This window comes from Antrostomus carolinensis, unplaced genomic scaffold (genome assembly GCF_000700745.2).
Source record: "Antrostomus carolinensis isolate BGI_N321 unplaced genomic scaffold, ASM70074v2 scaffold8951, whole genome shotgun sequence".
Taxonomy (NCBI): Eukaryota; Metazoa; Chordata; class Aves; order Caprimulgiformes; family Caprimulgidae; genus Antrostomus; species Antrostomus carolinensis.
This window is the reverse complement of record NW_010291937.1, coordinates 13403-30262: the sequence shown is the minus strand read 5'-3', so window position 1 is coordinate 30262 and position 16860 is coordinate 13403. Positions and strand designations below refer to the sequence as shown.

General features: G+C 41.1%; 1 protein-coding gene across 1 annotated transcript in view; it reads right to left on the bottom strand.

The window, feature by feature from the left end:
* The window catches only part of LOC104531774 (microtubule cross-linking factor 1), a gene marked incomplete at its 3' end in the record, with an annotated part of 64761 nt that overhangs the window by 45502 nt on the left and 2399 nt on the right, over positions 1-16860 (bottom strand). The window lies entirely within an intron of this gene.

Here is a 16860-nt window from a genome sequence, read left to right as displayed (position 1 = left end):
TCATGTCCTGGAGAAGGAAGCTGGCCTGAGCCTGGCACTGAGTGACAGCTCTTCCCCTGCACAAACCCAGAGCACATATTACCCTGTGATGCTGCAGCCCACAGGCTCCACAGGTGACTGTAGATCTATTATGCAGCTGCTCCTCTCAGATACCTACCCACACAAATCCTGTTTACCCCAGGTCTGCTGGGAAGGTGCAGAGCAGCACTAAATCCTATTTTACTACACTCAGGATTAAGTTTATACACCCATAATGATAGTCTAAACTTTGCTAAAAAGCGTTGTTAAAGCCATGCACCAGCTAAAAACTGGACTGTCAGACTTCCTAGAAATTCTGTAACATTATCTTTTCTTCATTCGCCATTGGGATAAAATATTAAAAATAAAGACTTTGGTTCAGTTGAATTACTGATTAGATGTTAATCTAGCATTTTCTATATATAAAAAAATACTTCAGTAGCAGCAAGATGATACAGCTTTTTATTTATTTTGCCAGAGAAAATTACACAAGCAACTGCATTATTAGGATGTACTATTTTTAATTAAAGTTCCTGAGGAGAAGATAAGCATCAACTAAGAAAAGCGAACCATGTCTGGAAGCTGTATTGAGAATTAAAAAAATGAGATGCCAAAACACATTATAGAAATGGACTTTCGACATTTGAATGAGGATTTCTAACAGCTCAGATGAAGGAAAAACATGAAACTGGCATTTCAATCTAGGGCTGATTCAGATGTAATCCCTTTCAATTAGGGATCTGGGGCTGTGAAGCTTCTCCACTTCAATGAGTATATTTTTAGCAAGGTTATGCATATCAGACTGAGAGACACCTGCACGCTCCCTTTGGGTAACAAGCTGAGGATGGTCACCGATGATGCTCAATAAAGCAGCTTCTGCAGGAAATCCCTTCAAACTAATGGGACCTCAGGTAAATCTCCAAATTTGATGTGCGCTTAAATCCTAAATCCATTGTTGCCTTAATTCCTAAAACTTGTGGTAATGTTTGCACTCATATGACAGGTCTGGTTGCTCACTTCATACAGATGCATGCCTCATCTCCTTTGAGTCTCCCTAAATCCTTGCCCTTTGGCGATAATCATGCAGCAGTGAGTTTCACAGACTGGTGACTTGTTTACACTGTCTACCCAACAAGTTATTTTGTAATAGCTTCTGCCTCCAGCAACCTTCCTGTGCCAGTATAGAAGTCACTTTGCCTTGGACTCGGGGAGCAAAGTAAGCAGCAACCGAAACACTTTTTCTGCAGTAAACACTGAGGAGAAGTGATGGTGGTTTAAAAATTGCTATTAAAAGCTGTGATCTGGAGTGCTGTCAATGAAAGGATACCCAAACTGGGCAAAAATTCTTTAGCTACACACATATATTACAATTTTAATCTGAAAACCAAAATAAAATATAAAGCTGCTTTCAAACATATCCCTGGACAAACTACCATAGTTCCACTTAAAGGATAAGAATTCATTGTATAGCAGTTGGGCTTCAAAGCCCAATGGTTATCCCTACTCCAGAGATCAGGAACAACGACAACAAAAACTAGTATATGTTTTAAATAATCCCGTGCCTCACTTTTCCCCATCAGTAAGCCTGGGGTAAATCACATAGAGAACTCCATGATGTAATTTATTAACTTCTGTGAATTACAGTGAGGATCTCCAACTGAAAACATTTTGATAGCCCCAAATACATTACTAAATGTCAGTAAACACTCTGAAATACCTTCTTTTCATTTTTGTGAGAATGAAAGAACTATGAGTTATATTGGCTAAAAGTCTGTTTAAGATTATTAGAAATTCTTACATACAAAACAGCCCTGCACATTCCTGATTTTTTTCTCAATGACTGTTTTCTTTGTAGTATCTGTAATAGTAATCAATAGTAGTTTAAATTTATTTTCAGCATGGTCTTTCTTCTTTATTAATTTATCTTTCCCCACTACTGTTTAAATCCCCCTGGAACTCAGCAGAGACAGTCCTCAAGCTTGACAGCATTAGCAGAGGATCTGCCTTGCGCCTGAAACGAGTCTCAAGAGGACATTAGATAGGGCTCCCTGGATGTGGCTGAGCAGCAGTTTGCATGTGGCTGTTCCCTACCACACCCAAATATGAAAACAAGGCATCAATCTCTGTTTATGCCATTGCAAGGAACGCTGTAAACATCATGAGATCATCACAGGAAATTTACATCGTAAAAAAGCAGGGAATGAATAATACAAACAGATGAATGCTTCCAGGCAAATATACTTCATACCAAAAAAAGGGGGAAGGTGTCTTCCAACCTCTGCTGCACCAAAGAAGAAATGCCAATTGCAAATTAAAACCAGAGTGCTTGTATTTCATTAAGGTTAGGCAGGAAATTCTGTCTGCCCTCTGATAGCTGTCTGTGCCAGCCAAAACTGAATTTATGGCATAATTGAAATTACATTCCTTTTCTGCTACTCACTTGCCCCTGCTGAGCATCATTACACTGATGCAATTTATCATGTTTTATATCTGAAAGAGCTGTTCCATTTCCACAATCCCACCCTTTGTACCATCACTCTCTCAAAATCTGGGCATTATAATCTTCTTCCCCCTCCTGGTTCCCTTTCATGAAAACTCTGCATACAACTGTGAGACAAAATACAGAGGGTGCACACAATCCCAGGTAACTATTAAATCTTCTGAGAATTAAGACATACTTTCACTATCACAAGCAAATCTTCACTTTGAGCTTTTGGCTCCAGTGTCCCTCATCTATTAAATGCCCCAAACCCTCAAAGAGCAGAAGCAGGCAGCAGCAGAGAGGTAGCAACCTGCAGCTGATATATCTGTAAGTAGGAAGGCACCATGCAACTGCCCCAGGCGCTGGCCACACGGCAGATCAGGCGACTGTTCTGTGAGAGGAACATTTGTACATGTAGTTCCTCTTGATGCTCAGCAAGGAAAGGAAAGGAGATGCATTCTCTTCCATCCCTCCTGGCAGACAAATGAATTAGCATCTGCTAATAAATGCAGAAGCTAGTGGGTTGGCCGGTGCCCTCAGATGTGTTATCGTAACAAGAGGCTACCTCCACTGATCATAGCAGAGAACAGTCAATTTGTGCCAAGGATAATACAGTCTGTTCAGCAGAACTTTTTTTACTGTTGCTTATGAACAAACCTCATCCCATGCTGAGATTTCAGGACTGGTAATCAAAAAGTACACTAAAGAGATTTACCTTGAAGCTCTGCTTGATCAAACAATGAGCCCCAGATGCTGCTTTAGATTGCATTTTCAAGAACAGAAATACCTTTTAAAGTAGCATGTTCAACATCACCTAGTCCAGATTTTAGTTCATTACCTGCTGCCACAACACTGAATTGGCAGTCTGGAGCTGACAAAATGGTACAGCAGATGGAGAAAAGGGACTGTGTGGTTGCTGGATCCCACATCGTGTGGGTAGGACTAGCCACTCCACCAGAAAACGCTAATCAGAGGTTTTTAAAGTTGCCTATTGAGAGTATCCACAATTGCAAGATACTGAAACCTTGGTATTTTATTTGGCTGTAATCAAATTACCTTATCAAACTTCACACACTTGTTTTCTACTGAATGTCAAACCAATGCATTGGTTTGATGCATATGTATTAGTCTGAAAGATTAATTCGGTCTGTAAGAATAATCAATGGTTTGAGACAGAAGAAAAATATTTTTGTTGGGCAGTCTGTCTCTGGAGATTGTCACTGTTACCTGGGAAGGCTTGATTTGCCCTCACCACGTAGCCAGCTTCTCCTTAAAAACTGCAGACTGACAGCAATCAGACCTTTGACACCTCCAGGGATCCATTTCCCCTACCTCCAATCCCTTGTAAATATATAAGTACTGTCATCAGTTTCTCCGATATTTAAAAATTCTTGTGAACTGAATGCTAAAGTCCTAAAAACCTTAACCATGGACTGATTTTTCCCTACTTGGGCAGTAATGTGATATTTCACCTTGCATCTCTTCATCACATCACCCCCCAAGGCTGCCTTTGTAATGCACACTCAGTCATGAAAAAAACTAGGTCAGCAATTACAGAAAGAAAACAAAGCAAAAGGCCAAAAAGCTACTAGACCATAAGCTTAAAAAAAAAGAACTGCAGGTAACTATGATTGTTCTGACATCTGCTCACTTCTGGTCACGTTCTCCATCTCCTATCAACAAGGAGAAGGTAAGTTGTCACTGCTATGCATGCTATAGAGGCAGAGTCTGATTGCCTGCCTATAATAGCTAGGAGTGCTGTCAAAAAAACCTCAACAAACCCCTAAGTGTACAGTCACTAATGATTTCATTATGGTAAATCCTTCATTTGAAAATAATAGTCGATACTTTAATGGAGAAAATAGGAACTCAATCAATCCTTAATGATGCTTAGTCTCTTTTATGCTAGCAATTTTACATGGTAAAAACAATTCTTCTTATGAATGTCAATCTGACAATCTGGTTAAAGGATTTAAACCTTTAAGAAGAATTTCAGAGGGAGAGTAGAAATATTACTGTTAATGGCTTTGTTTGAAATGTCTTGATTATGGATAATCAGCTACAAGCAGTTGCAACACAAGAAGCCCTTGAAAAGAAAATTAAATCTAAATCATAAGTATTCCAAGGTTTTGTAGTCCTCATCCCCCATAACAAGTCTCCAAGTGGTTAATGCCACATCCTTCTTGCCCAGCAGTTCCCATTTGTGAGACAGGAGTAAAATGAGCCTTTGTTGGTGGGCGATTTATCCGAACTATTTCCTCTCCTGATTGCCCAAACGGAAATCTCATATTGTCCCCCTTCTCCTCTCTGACCTACTGAGTAAAACTCAACTCCAGGACCTCAGAGCAAGAGCTAGAGTGATCAAGTGAGGAATCAAATCAGTTGCAGACCAGAAAAGAGATGAAAACATGGCTTAAATTTTAAAGACCAGATTGTGATATAAGAATGACAAGCTCTGCATTCCAATTAGTGCTCTCATCCCCTTCAATTATGTTGACTGCTGACCTGGAATAAAGGTGTCAGGATCCAATCAACACCCACATTTAAAACCAGTTAACAGACTGTCAGGTTCAGTTGTGAAAATACCTTTATTAGTAACCAGTCACAGTGAACCCTGGAAAGCACTGTCAATCTTTACATGCTGAGAATTACATGTTAGTGGGTTTAAGAAACTGAAGATAATGTACGGAAAGTCCTTCTTTTTCCCTCTCTCTTGGTTCCTGTTCACTACAAAAAATAATGCAGTAATGTTACACTGGTAATTAATCTGCTAATACCAGATTCTTTGAAGAAGTATTACACTTCTTGTGGAGCATGACATTGTGGATGTTCATGGAGTAACATTTGTGAATACTTGTGGAGTATCACATCCACAGCCTTTCTATTGCTCTTGATTCTAAGGAAAGCATCTGTGAAGACATAAAGTATGTGTGAAATGTCCATGCCAGTAATGCTTATCCCCACAAGGCTCGCCTTCCTTCCCTTTGACTAAGAAAATTACTGCCAATTTTTCTCCTGATCATCTTATAGCAAAGAAACAACAATGCTGAAGTTCTTCATGGTGCTTATGCATACCAACTTGGAAGCAGAGCAGTTCATGCAATGTACCTGTTTCTACCAACAACCCAATAGCACAAAACCATGTTCAATGAAGGGCAGCTGCAGGAAAGCCGATGTCTAATTCTTCCTGTGCAAAACCACAGAAACTCCTTCTGTTTTCCAGATTTTTCACCCAAAGAATAAACAAATTGTTACTTATGGTTAATACTGCAACAGTTGTGGCCAAGAGAAGCAAAGAATATCTGGATTTGTGCTACCTGAATTACTTCTCTATGGCTGCGTGGACTGATGGACTATCCACTCAAACAAAACTGAAGAGATGCAGAACTTTACCCAAGAGCGAAATCAACACTGTAGGATCAAAACTGCCCTGACTTTAATATTCACTGACATATTGTTTTTCATTTTGCTTAGTCTCTGCACTTAGTACAGTCAGGACCATAATGGAAGAAACAAATTATCCCAACAAGAGAATGTTCTCACAGTATTTCCAGGGAAATTGAGAGCACGTGGAATCAGAAATAGCACAGAAAAAACTTACTGTTTAAAGATTTTTGTGCTTGCCTGAAGCCCTGACCTAGGGGAGCAAAAACTTCTGGCAGCAGTTGTGAAATAACTTTTCAAACAGCGCAGCTCAGCTCCCAGCACTAGACTGCAGTCCCAAGGTGTGCCTGAAGTCCTGATCACCACAGCTGCCCCTAACCTCAAGGGCTGGTTTGTATATACTGGAGAATTGTGGGTTCAACTTGGCACCCACAGCTGCAGTACACACAGGAAAATCTTAAGGTGAAGAAGACAGGGAAGGAACAAAAGGTGCAAGAATCCCACCAAGGAGGGACCAGTAGAAGGGGAGGGAGGAAAGGTGATACGTTTGGGTAGTGGTCAACAGCTCAATGTACAGATGGAGATCAGTGACAAGTGGTTTTCCTAGGGAGTCCATACTGGGACCAGTTCTGTTTAATATCTTCATCAATGACATAGAATGGGATCAAGGGCACCCTCAGCAAGTTTGCTGATGACACCAAGCTGTGTGGTGTGGTTGACACGCCTGAGGGATGGGATGCCATCCAGAGGGACATGGACAAACTTGAGAAGAAGGCCCATGTAAACCTGAGCAGCCCTGTGGAGAAGGACTTGGGGGTACTGATGAGTGAGAAGCTGGACATGAGCCAGCAATGTCCACTCACAGCCCAGAAAGCCAACCATATCCTGGGCTGCATCAAAAGAAGCATGGCCAGCAGGTTGAGAGAGGTGATTCTGCCCCTCTACTCAGCTCTGGTGATACCTCACCTGGAGTACTGCCTCCAGTTCTGGAGTACTCAGCAAAAGAAAGACGTGGACCTGTTGGAGAGAGTCCAGAGGAGGGCCACAAAATGATCAGAGGGATGGAACATCTCTCCTATGAAGAAAAGCTGAGAGAGTTGGGGTTGTCCAGCCTGGAGAAGAGAATGCTCTGAGGGGGACCTTATTGCAGCCTTTCAGTACTTAAAGGGGGTTTATAAGAAAGATGGGGACAGACTTTTTAGCAGGGCTGAAGCAATAGGACAAGGGGAAATCTTTTTAACCTAAAAGAGTGGAGGTTTAGACTAGATGTAAGGAAGAAATTTTTTACAATGAGTGCGGTGAAACACTGGCACAGGTTGCCCAGAGAGGTGGTAGATGCCCCATCCCTAGAACATTCCAGGTGAGGTTGGATGAGGCTCTGAGCAACCTGATCTAGTTGAAGATGTTCCTGCTCACTGCAGGTACATTGGACTAGATGACCCTTAAAGATCCCTTGAAACCCAAACCATTCTATGATTCTATGAAGGACCAGACTCCTGAAAACAGAAAGGGAAGATAAACACACAATTGTCAAGTATTTTTGATAGAAAAATATATTATATATAATATATAATGAAAAACATTAAAGAGAAAAGCAACTTAAAGGCTTTCAGATTGAAATCTGTCTTCTAACTGTTTATCATGGCATTTAACTACTTTATTCCCTCCTTCACCACTTCAAAATCTGCTGTTCTGACATTACTGAACATAGAGATGGGAATTTACCCTGAACTCTGCACACAGTGATGGTGAGGAGAGCTGCTTTCACCAATCTCTGCACAAGACCCAGTTTCTCTCGGCACAGCTGACTGCAGCAAGAAGACACTGAAGAGACTGGACTGTGACTATTTTGGAGTGATCCCTGAGAAAGAAGCCTTAAATAGACCAATACGTACATCTGGCAGTCTCAGATGGATCATTGTGCTCCTTCTGCCCACGTAGACATTATGTTGAAGTCCCTAAATATCTACACAATTTACCTTCCCCAGCTCCAGCTACTATCACTGGAGCAGGACCTAAAATGTTCATATTCTAGTAAGAATATCTTGCAATGCTTATATTCATTTGGGCTCAAACTTTCATCTTGCAACAAAATATACAGTAAAAAGAAAAGGAAACACAGAAATCAAAGGTAATATACCCATTAGGTGCAGACAGCATCATTCTTCTAGATAGAATGAACCACAGTTACAGGTAGTAAAAGAAACTTCAGGCTTTTTCACATCAAGGCACAAACCCAAACCCAAATCAAGCGAAAGTTTTGCCATGCCTCCTCCCACAGAACAGAAAGTGTCTCCTTCCCAGGCATTTCTCAGCAGTGTAGGAATGGGGTGAAAAAACACACCAGCCTTGCAATGAGCTTCCTGGTGATATAACTGCCTCAAAACCCATGGGGATCCATGGGGTGTGGGGATCACTCCTATGGGAATGAGAAAGGGGCTGAAGTACTGCACATGCCACCACTTTGGCATGAATTGAGTTTGTGAAAAGAGTGAGATGAGTGAAAGTATCCTCATCTGCGGCACAAAGGAAACACGTTATTTACAGAAAGCAGCAAACTGTGCTGATTAGAGGTTGCTTGAAGACTCCTAGCTGCTCAATTCCACCTCTTTGCCACTTCAACCCTTTTCCTGATGTGCTTGCACTGACCAACTCCATTTTTCCATTCCAGGGGAATGGAGAACTTCTTGACATATCCAGGCATTGCATGATGCACCACCAAGCTGGGCTGCCTGACAGCCAGCAAGGCTTTGGGTGGCAGAGCCAGGCTTACCAGCACAGTGCCAGGCACAGGGAAGGGGGAAAGCCTAGTGCTGTAGCATGTGGCAATGCAAAACTTGCCACGATGGTCAGATCTTTCCCTCTCATTCATCCTCTGACAGCTTGAGTAGTGCGATGTTAATAATTCATAAATTATCTGTGCAATAAGTTACGTTCTGCTTTTAAAAATAGAGCTAGAGAAGCAAGCATAAATAATTAATTTGAGATGAGAAATAATCAATTAACCCTTTCAAAGAAGGAAAAAAATCAATAGCTCTGACTTTTTTTCACCCGCCTAAGCATTTCCGGACAGTGTTGTCCCCATGGCTGCCAATACTCTGATGTGACACATATTCCTACATGCAGCATCACCACAACAAAAACCAAGGCAACCTGGTAAAACTGGTAAGAAACTATGCATCTCACAAAGCTCCTCTTCTCACCCTGACAGACTGTCTCTTCCTCTTTTCCATCCTGTTACCCAGAGCTCCAGATGCCAGGAGGAAATTGCCAGTGATGTGAGATGAAAACAGTTGGTGCCTGCTCACCATGAGCCAGCGTGGCAGGAAACCTGCTCCTCGCAGGAGCGGCAGCACCCAGTTTGCCGGTGATGCCACTTGCACCGAGCAAAGGGTGCTTTTTTACAGGTTTATATACCCTTCCTCCTTCAGCTGGAGCTCCCTGATATGCTCGAGGCCAGATTCACATAGGATCTGTGCTCGCTCCTCCAAGCCCTGGGAGGAAAGCAGGGAGGGCAAAGTGTGAGACATCTCTGAAACCACAATGCCCTGGGTACCCATCTCCACCATATAACACTTCCTGTGTTAAGAGTTGCCACATGGTGGCTGATCTGAACTTCAACGGAGAGCAGAAAGATGAGGGATATTCTTAATTAACTCCAGTGTATGCTTAGCTGTGGATATTCCAGCTTTAAATCCCATCTTCTGCTCACAGCAGAGTGTATGCTGTGAAAATTGTCTTGCCCAAGCCTTGTCAAAGAAAGCAAAGGGTGCTGTCTTCATCGAGGACTTATGCCCCAACTGAAATTTGATTTAGAATATGGAGAGCATGCCCTAATTTTTGCCCCCTGAACAGCACTAGAAGGATTTGCTACCAATTTTTTTCAAGGGCTTGCTGAAGAAAACCTTTAGTTATGCTGTAGATAGATTAAGGGCAGAAATGAAAAATAAGCCCATATTCTTCCCATGAAAGTTTTATACAGATGTCACAGAGGCTACAGTTTGTTTGCACTGTCACTGCTGAAGCCCATGTGACAGACAGCAGGATTATTTTTGGTAACTGGGTGGAGGATGGGGAAACCGATACACAATTTGAGCTTCGTGGAGGTTATCTCCATACCAGTCTCAGTTATTGAAAGAATATCAGTCTTTTAGTTCATGAAAGACTTCTGCTAAGAAAAATACATGACAAATCAGCCATAGAGGAATTTCAGTTAATATACAAAGAAGGTTTCCTTATAACTAACCTTTACCTGGACAATCATGCAGCTATGGTAGGTTGTTCCTGCTGTAAATGCCATCACTAAAATGTAGTTTCTCCATATGCAAAGGGCAGCTGATGCCCACCAAAGTACTTGGAAGCGAGGCCATGAAGGGTGTGTGTTAGAGGAAGCCCATGTCTGGGATGAGAGGCTCTGCTCAGGCTGAGTAACAGAAGAGCAAGGGGGTTTGCATGATAAAAAACTCCAGATCTGATCAGCAGTCACTAACAGTTTCTCTCAAAACCTCTCACTTCAAACATTATAATAGGATTTGGAAGCAGTGTCAGATGATTGCTGGCAAGCATGGACAAATAGCAAATAGCTAGAAAATAAAGATGAACTGGAGCTTGGTGGCAATTCATTTGGTAAGTAATACATTCAGACGCAGACACTGTTCTCTCTTTATAAGCCTAGGAGACTGGCACAAAATATTTTGAAAATTTCAGGGTTGTTTTGTTTTTTAAAAAATATATTTTTTAAATTCCTAAAAAGAAATATGAACAGTGCCTTAGAAAATGTACAATATGATTCTTTGGAAAAATAACAACTATGTTACTGAGTTTGCTTCTTAACTGCTATACACTTTGAGTCAAGCCAGACCCATTCCCATGCCTTCCCTCCGCCCTGTTTGTTGGTACCAACACTGAGCAGACCATTCCACTAGCTGTACAGCTCCTGAAATACCATAATGAGTATAAATCATTCACCATGGTTTAGGTACCAATTCATTATTTATCACAGTGAAAAAAAAGATACTGGAGACAAAATGGTGCTGTGATAAAACTTTTATGCAGTTAATGGTTTTAGTTATGATTATTGCACGAGACTTCATTACTTATAGCTGTCACAAGCAGTAACTTCTAAGCAGGGTTACTGAGTCAACATGGTGATCTTGCTTCGCCCTTTTAATGTTATTTGAATCATAGAATCGCTTGGTTGGAAAAGACCATTGAGATCATAGAGTCCAACCATACCTATCCACTACTAAACCATATCTAGCTGTCTTTTCAATATCTCCAGGGATGGTGACTCAACCACCTCCCTAGGCAGCCCATTCCAGTGCCTGATAACCCTTTCAGTGATGAAATTTTTCCTGACATCCAAACTGTACCTCCCGTGGCGCAACTTATCTTGTATCTCGAATCTGGCCCCGTTTCTCAGAAAATTTCCATCATTTAAACTCATTGACAACTAAGAAAAGTAATATACTACAAAAATCAAAGACATTTCACAGTATAGCCTTTCTTCAACCTAATGAGTAAATTTCATTTGAGAAATGACTGAAGAACATTATGTGCTACCTTAATAAACACATCTGAAGTCCTAGCTAATGAAAACATGGGCAATATTTTCTACAAACAAGCGTATTTTCACCAAGAATAATTTGTTCACCATTTGTGTATTACTTTTCATTGTATCTATGTATTTATACAAGTGAGAAAAGGGGGTAAAGTTATTTCAGATTGCAGTAATCACACTTTGCACATGTGCTGCATGTATTATGCCCTGCTTAAAAGGTTCAAGGGAATAAAAATCAGACTGTCATGCTCAGATCTTAAGAAGCAGTCGCCAGATTTCATTTTCCTATATTATGTTTACAGAGCTAAATTCTTCTATCAGCAAAATGCTCTCTACCTCTAGTGATGTTAAACAGAGTAATGCACATGCACTTTGGAGCAAAATTTGTCACTACATTATATGCTTGGAAGGTATTTCATCTCATCTTCTGTATTTTTACCACTTCTATAAGCACCTGAATGCAGCTTTTCACTCTGTTAAAAGGAATACATATTTTAACAGAAAAATTACTTTGACTGTTAAAAGCAGCAGTTCTCGAACTGTGCCGCAAAATTCAGATGCTGCAGGAGAGGAGAAGAGGGTAAGCTCAGGCATGACAGCATTCCCATTAGAAAGCAAGCCTTGGATGAAGGAGCCTTGAGAGAAGCCACTGCCTGAAAAAGCACACAGGTAACCTGGGAAAGCCCATTTACAGTATGTACTGGTTTTCATCTCAGTCTGTGTCCTAGAGAGATGTGCTGGAGACATTACTAACAGCCAGTGGACTGGCATTTCTCTCATGCAGAAATGAATGGAAATGGTATTTCCTGCCTTCTCATTTTGCCTCTACCTTTCTTTGTAAAAACACCAACAAATGCGAGCTGCGGCCACGGTCTTCCATCTACTGGAAGTGATTTTGCAAGTGAACGCGCCCAGAGAACAGCACTCGTGCTTCTAATGGCCCTGGAGGGCTCAAAGCACAAATGATTTCAACTAAAGGTAGGAGCTAGCCAAGAAAACCCCAGTGTCATGGGAGGTTGCTGCTACACCAGAGGTCCTAGCAAGAGAAAGCAAAACCTCTGGTTGCTCGCCCTCTGGTCCTTCTGCTTTCAGCGGCAATAGAGACTGTCACCTGCTCAGTACAGCCATCCCACAAGCAATAAATACCCCTTTCTTCCCAGTTACACAATTCTCATTCATTCCTTGCTAAACCATTTCATAGCACTCACGTCAAATCTTTCAGCACCTGCTACCCCCATCCCTAATCCTCTCCTCTCTTTGTCCGGTCTGGCAGGGCTACCCTTCCCCAGCAGCATCCACACTGCCACGGACATGCCTCTTTCTCTTCCCTGGCTCACAATGCCAAATCCAGACAAAGAATGTGAGAAAATAATACACATTTAGCAGCTGTGAACAAGCGAGCAACTCTTTCTCCCCATGGGGAAGAGGACCAGATCCTGTGCCATCTCAGCGCATTTCTACAATAAGCAGCAAAAAAGGTTTATCCTTCCCCAGGTACAGAGCTTTTAGAGACAGGATTACTCTGAGAGGTATTACTTGCAGAGGAATTAATGATCACTGTACATAAAGGCATCCAACACTTGCCAAGCATGACTTAATAGTTGTTTAAACTTACACTAAGGATAGATCATCTGGTTGTGAAATATCTTTGCTGGGAAAATAAAAGGAAGATGTTCCCTAAAGATGGCCTGGTGGCTCCAAGGAAATTATGTCTGGGATGGGTTAGATGTTCAGTGGAAGATGTTCGGATTTCAAAGAAAATCCACTTGCTGTTGTCAAGCTGCTGAGAAAAGATCTGGTTTGTAGAAGCTCAAGAGAGAACTGGTAAGGGCTTTAAAGCATTGGTGCAAAGAAAGGAAACTTTGGACAGAATTTTCTGAATGCTTTCTGGTTGATCAAGTTAAATTCTTAATATACATTGGTATTTCTCATGAGCTGAATTGGGATATTAGGAAGGGGAAAATGATAGCTGCAGGGATGTTGCTGAGGTAATCTGTTAGCGATGGAGTCTATTCTTTTTGTCTCCTGGCAGCCTATTGACTCAAATGGCGACATTAATAATGTAGACCACTAGAGAAAAAAGCAAGCAAACATTTGCAGTGGTATGTGTACTTATAAAATCTGTGAGGGTACAATGCCTTTGCTTCTAAAGTTATAAAGAAGCAGCAGCTTTGCTAAGTCACAGAAAATCCTAGTAAATTCCTGGAAGGGACAGTTCTTGGAGACATCCCAGTTTTGCAAGGATCTCCTACAAAGAAATGTTCACAGTAGCAGAAAGACTCTGAAGCTCTGATGCCACAAAAAAAGACATCAGAGGGAGGCTCAAAACCAGTTGAAAAGTTCACAGTAACAAAAAAAAAAAAAAAAAAAAAAAGGAGGATGAGTTGAAAAAGGGAAACTGAAAAAGTAGGTGAATGTAGTCTTGGAAAAGAATTCAATGAACTACAGTGCTGCAGTAATTAGAGAAGGCTGAAGCAGAAAAACTTGGTACAGTCAGTAAATTTTAAAAATATTCAGAGAGAAGAAGTTATTAGTGAAAGAAGTAGCTTCAAGAGAATCAGTGGAAGCATTTCAGGCAAGAGTAGCAGAGTGATGAACCTACATAGTGATAAACAAAATAAATCTGAGAAAAAAATAAGGAAGCATTATGGGAAAGGAAAGCACCATATTATTTTTCAGCTAAGATGATTAAAAAAAAGGAAGTAGAGTGACATGACTAAGCAAAGTGAATGCCAGGGTGCTGATGAAGACATTCAGAGAAGAAAGGTGTCTAACTGGAAGACATCAGAAGTCGATGAAATCCACAAGTATTGGTTAAAATTCCTTACTGATCCATTTCTCAGCTCAAAATTCATCTGTGGGAAATGCTGCAAAAGGCTGGAAGGATGAAGAATGCTCATGAAAAAAAAAAAAAAAAAGGGGGGGGGGGGGGAAAGAGGTGGCATTATCCTAAAAAACTGTGACTCACTGATGATCTGAGAGCTCCTTATTGAAACAATCAGTGAAATCAGGTGACTTTGATGATGGGGAGTACCTGGCAGATGCTATAACAAAACAAGAATCTAGATGTGGTTTTGATAGATTATGCAAAAGCTTCTGAAACCATGTCTTGAAAGGGGAATCCAGAAGCATCTGGGACTGAGGAGGGAAGTGCATTAGCTACAAAACAGAGGTAGAAGAGGAGATAAGAGCATTGTGAAGGACATGGCAGGTGACTTCTTGTCACCCTTCATCTTTGTTGTAACCTTGCTTCTATTATTTGCAAAGCTGAAACACACAGAAAAATGTTATTTAGTGACAAAAGAGGAAAGCCTATCTCATATTTACTTAACACAACAATTTGAAATTACATGGTCAGGAGCAGGTAAAAATTAATTTCCCAGTTAAAACTGCAAGGCTTTTTTGAAGGAAATAAGAATTTTATTCAGACAGGGCAAGCCTGCATATATTTCACACCAAAAAAATTCTGTTGAAAGTATGACAGGAGACCAAAACAGGTACTGGGGAGAAAGAACACATAAGAGCACTAAACTTTGTAAATGTTAGGAATCCTTCAAAAAATTATGAAAAAAATGAAGGTGGCTTTAAAGAAAGTGCTTTCAGAGATATGTGCAACTCCTAAAGATATTTCAGCATGCAAAATACATTAAAGGTAACCAACATATATGCCACCCATGGCAGCAAGAAACTAGACCTGAGGGAACTGTATAGCAAGACAAAGCAGAAGTTAGCACTGAATTAAGCAACAAGCAGGAACACAGATGTGAGAAGACCTTCTTGTTGATCAGAGGATGACAGAGGAAAAGGGCTCAGAATAGTCAAGGCCATTACAGAAAATGAGCATATGGTGACAGTGAACTATATCAGGAGTGAATACTGGCTAACCAGGTCTCGGGCAGTGCTCCAGGACTGGATAGGAAAGACATTCCTTCTAAGTGTCAGCCTAGAGATAGACAAGTCAGGGTGGACTGGGAAGAAGCTACATGGCCTTTGGGTCACTTTTCTCCTTAGATATAAAGCAGTAGTTTTCCCACTGGCATTTGTATAATAAATTCCTTTGGAACTTTGTATGCTTGAAATGCTCCTGAAGAGGCATTGCTTCTGGTAGTTATTTGAACACATCTTGAGGCAAGAATTTTTTTTTATTCAGCAATGTCTACAACATTGCAAACACATACTTACCTGGCACACATATTACTCTGTTTCTCCAACTTTTGGCTCATCTGTCCTTGTGTGATCTGCCAAGGACCCAAACCTCTGTTTTTTCACCTACTGTGACCTCAGAGAAACCACCACTTGTGGTCTGAAAAACCAGATTATCTCTACTACTACTACTACTACTACTACTACATCTTATGCTGTATTTTATGCCCTGCTGTGCCTCCAGGTCAGCATGAACACATCCCACCATTCTATCTGCCATGTCATCCTTTTCCTAGCTCCCCTCCAGCCTTTGCCTTTTATGGGGCAAAGTCTGCTTCCAAAGTAAGGGTGCATTCACTTCAACTTGCAATGCAGCAGAGAGATAGTTGAGTTAGTTGAGCTTCCCTGCCCTGCTAGGCTGCAGCAATCTAAGAAGCAGGGTAAATTCAGTCTGTTTAGAGTTAGTCTGAGACTCTAGCACTGCTGGACCAGTTCCTTTCCAACTGCTCACCCACAATTTAGTTTCTCCAACTGCTTAATCCCAAAGACCATCAAGCACTATCTAGTGGACCTATGTGTAAATCAACAACAAGCAATACATTCGGTACTGTCGATGACATGGTATTTTTGTATGGAATATAGACTGCAGACCCTGTAACATGGTATCATGTTCATTAAGCACAGCATTCAGAAGTAACATTGAGAAAGAGAAAGAATAGCTGAAACATCATGCAGACTTAATTTGTTTCAGGCTCCTAAGTAATCTAAGCAACAGTAATATTTACACTGGTCAATTATCTGTCCTGTTAGGTATAAAATGCTCCAAAACTCTTGCACTGGACTCCTGATAACCCAAACGCACAGAGAAATTAAATAGGGGTTGTCCTTATAAAACTGGGTTAGGCTTTCTGCCAGTTGATTCACAAGCATTGTTTGAAAAATTAAAACAACACATAATTGCACTAGCTCTCTAAATCTGACCAGGGCTCAGAAGATAAATGCCTTACCTCATTACGTTTAAATGCTCTATCTCAGTCTGGTTTAAAACAGAGCGGAGGCTATGAGCTGCCAATCTGATGTACTGTTAAGAGAACAGAAATACTGCTACAGACCAGGATGTGGGCTCCAGCAAAGAGCCACGCTCAGTATTTGGTTTTCCTTTACTGTCCCCTGCTCCTCAGCTCACTTGCTTCCAAAGATCGTCACTTCACCCAATATGACTATGTAAGCCTCAACTGAAATGGTCCCTAGTCTCAACAGAGAGTGTTTTTGC